Source organism: Octodon degus, unplaced genomic scaffold, assembly GCF_000260255.1.
Source record: "Octodon degus isolate 3935 unplaced genomic scaffold, OctDeg1.0 scaffold00104, whole genome shotgun sequence".
Classification (NCBI taxonomy): Eukaryota; Metazoa; Chordata; class Mammalia; order Rodentia; family Octodontidae; genus Octodon; species Octodon degus.
The window spans coordinates 3,715,297-3,719,226 of NW_004524680.1; the positions used below are offsets into that span (position 1 = coordinate 3,715,297).

General features: G+C 45.5%; 1 pseudogene; it reads left to right on the forward strand.

Moving 5' to 3' along the window:
* Positions 1-247: 247 nt before the first annotated feature.
* On the forward strand, positions 248-1,563 carry LOC101583295 (annotated as a pseudogene).
* Positions 1,564-3,930: the final 2,367 nt, after the last annotated feature.

Consider the following 3,930-nt stretch of genomic DNA (forward strand, 5'->3'; position numbering starts at 1 on the left):
TGCTGGGGTGGGGCGGGAGAAAGTGGTCCCCAGAGCACCCGGGCAATGATGCGCGGTAAAGCGAAGAGCTCTGGCTTTTGGCCCACGCGTTCAAAGACTGCCAGCTGCTGGTCAAGGGGTCTTCTTGGAGTCTCCCGCCTCTCCCTGCAGCCCAACTCCCAACTCGCTGGCCTCAGCCAGCTTGTGTCAGGCAGAGAGCAAGCCCGCCCAGGGCAGCCCACCCAGAGCCGCGCCCCTCAGGGTCTCCATGGCCATGCAGGTGCTGAGCTTGAGCGCCCACCTGGGTTTATCGCCCCAGCTACTGATTGCGCAGGACTAGCGTGTGTTTGCGCAGCTCCAGCTTGTGCTAGGTGTGGCAATCCCGTCCCCACGATGCAGCACTCTTCCCCAGTGAGGAACTGAAGCACCAGCACCACCACGCGCCCCGCAGCCCGCAGCTGTCCCAGAGAAGCTGGTCCAAACGAGATGTGAAATGGAGAAGCATCTGACACCCCAGCTTCCTCCAGGTCCCATAATCCCAGAGCATAAAGTGTGTAGACCAGACAGTGCCTCAGTGGTAGACCAGTTCTTCATTGACAGGGAAGGGTTACCGTCAGTATCAACATGAACGTCTTCCTGCCTGACATCACTCACCTGAGAACTGGCCTGTACAAATCCCAGAGACCATGTGTGACACACATCAAGACAGAATCTGCTACTGTTTTCAGCCACCAGAATGAAATGACTGCCCCCATCCTCCTCCTCCTCCGGCCCCAAACCAGGCCCTCCCCGAATTCACCAGTACATTCAGCTCCCACCAGTCCGCAGCTCCAGAGGTTAACATTTTCATCAAACAAGAACTTCCTACACCAGATCTTCACTTCTCAGTCCCTCCCCAGCAGGGCCACCTGTACCAGCTCCTGAACACCAAATCTAGACAGGCCACACACAGGTCATGGACACCCTTTATGTTTCCATGTCGGTCGCCATGACAGGCCTTAACACACACATCACCACTGTCCCCCAGACTGTGGTGAAGCCCCTCCAGGGTCTGTCCCCCTGTGCGTACACCATGCCGAGTCAGTTCCTCCTCCAGCAGCAGGCCATTGCTCACCCCTCCACCAAGCTCAGAGCCTGGAAGTCCCTATGGGCAAGGAAAGATGCTCCAGAATCTAACCCCTCTTTCATCCTATGTTGCTACAGTTGCTTCTAAACTGCATGGTGATCCACAATCCAAATGTCGCTGCCACACCGCCTGTGATCTTGCCCAACATCCAGCCTGTCCGATACAATAGAAGGAGTAACTGGGATTTGGAAAAGCACTGCATCCAGTACTGCAATTATCCTGGTTGCACAAAAGTTTATCAAAGTCGTCTCATTTAAAAGCTCACCTGAGGATTCATACTGGCAAGAAGCCCTACAAGTGCATGAGGGAAGGCTGTGACTGGCACTCCATGCTTCAACGAGCTCACGTGCCACTACCACAAGCACACAGGTGCCAAGCCCTTCCAGTGCACCGTGGGCAACTGCAGCTCCTCACGCTTGGACCACCTGGCACTACATATGAAGAGGCACCAGAACTGAGCAGCCCCGCCACTGCCTCCAGGAAAGAGGAAGATGAAACTGGAAATGTATATTTTGTATACCTGAGAAAACAGGGAATACATTGTATCAATACCAAAATGTTCAGTCCTTTTAAGAATCTGGAATGCTGGCTGTCTTGTATGTGGCTTTAGATGTCCCCTCATGCCAGCTGCCCCTAGATGAGGGCGTGGGGGCAGGGGCTGCTCCCCAGGGGCCCAGACTGTCCTGGGGGAATGTGAGGGTCACGACTTCCTTGACTCACCTTAGGCTCTGTCAGTGGGAGGCAATTCCATAGGTACTCAGCGTATGGGGCAGTTCTCACTGAACGAATATGTTTCTTCTTTTTAAATATATATGAGTTGCCTATATTGGCTATTTGAAATTTTGCAAATATGCAAATCAGCTTTATAGGTTTATTAGAGGGTTTTAAGGATTCTTTTTTTTTTTTCCAGTATCAGTGATTGAACTCAAGACCCTGTGCTTGCCAGGCAAGCACTTATTCTAGTTTTTAAGGATTCTTTTGGGGGAAAATCATACTGCTTCTGAAAATAATCATGAACACATTTACAGTTAGAATTTGTGGTGAGATACTGCTCAACTTTATCAAAATTCATTTCTTTATGGGGAAGGAATAATCATTCAAATGAACTTTAAAGAGCAAATTTGATGCACCAATAAAATAGGATTACTTTAAATGCAAGACTTTTATATGAATTGTAAACTGAAAAGCTTAAAGATGGTTACAACATACAAATGTAAAACCTCTTACAATAAGCTAAGCAGTATCATTTTTTATTTATTTATTTATGTATTTTGGTGGAACCAGGGATTGAACTCAGGCCCTTGTGCTTGCCAGGCAAGCACTTATTCTACTGAGCCATCTGCCCGGTCCCAGTATCATTCTTAAAAGGAAGGATTTACATAGTTTGATATACGGCAGTGCTGAATTTAGGATGCAGTCTTCATATACTGAGATATTCGCCTGTGCAGTACTGTTGGTTCAATGACAGTTTATGTGGATTTTGCTTGTAATATACAGCAAGACACAGTAATTTGACCTAAATTACAGTACAGTTTAATCTATTATTTTTAATACTCAGTGTCTGCTTTTAAGCATCCATGGTATGTAGGGGACTTACAGGAACAAGTGCTGTAATATAAACTAGTTATGTCATGCTGATGCTGTTAGCCAAAGGGTAGAATCATAAGTAAAGTGCCAAAAGCAATCTTCGCTGAAATGAAAATTTTATTTTATTTTTAAAATATTGTTTATCTTTATTGATTTTATGGTAATATAGCAAGATTATTTTAGAAAACAATTTTCAAAACTTGATAAATTACAGTTTTGTTTGTTAGAAAAGTTGCTTTAAAATGTGTAAATAGGTAACAAATGGTGTAAATAATTTTGTAAGGCTTAAAATGTTTATACATGGAAATAGACCCACATAAAAAGCATAAATTGGTTGCTGTTTTGCTTCTTTTTCTCTCTTATTTTTGTATTATGGTCATTTCCTATGCAAACAAAGGAACAAACAGCTGCATAGTTGTAGAATTTTTGAGAGAATGAGACTTTTTTAGAGAAGGATCCACAGGGTGTTTAGGGTTTCCCTGCTACATTGGACTCATAGTGATCAGCCTGTTTACATCCTCCCAAGAGCTGGGATTACAGGAACGCACTACCATGCCTGGTCTCAATTGCCATCTCAGCATGGCAGGCCCGGGGATAGAACCCCTAGCCTCTGCGCCTGCTTCCAGGCACTTTAATTCGCTGAGATATTTGGCTGGCCCTAGAATGAGATGTTTATATATTAATGACAATTTTTTTGGAAGGTATAAGTGCCTAAAAGAAAAAAAATTCTGTTAACAGTCAACAACATAATTTTTTAAAATGTATTTTAAAAGTACAGGATCTCACTACACAGATCAGACTCATGATCCTTCTGTTTTCAGCCTCCCAAGCACTGGAATTACATGTGCATGTACCACACCCAGTCTCAGTCTCCATCTCAGCAGGCCCTGGGGAATAGACCAGCACAGCACACTGGGATCGAACTCCTGTCACTGCACCTGCCTAAGTAGGTGCGTTAGTCCACTGAGCTATCTGGCCATCCCTAACAGCATAATTTTAAAGTAACTGTTAAGGGCTGGATTCTGTCCTCAAAAATTTAAATAATGGGGCTGAGGATGAAGCTCAGCAGTACAGCACCTGCCTCGCAAATGATAGGCTATGAGTTTAATTCCCAGTACCAAGAATAAATAAGCTGAGCATGGGGTGCACACCTGAAATTCCAGCACTCAAGAGGCTGAGGCAGGAGGATCAATGTGACCAACCTGGGCTACAAAGTGAGCTCAAGGTGGGCCTGAACT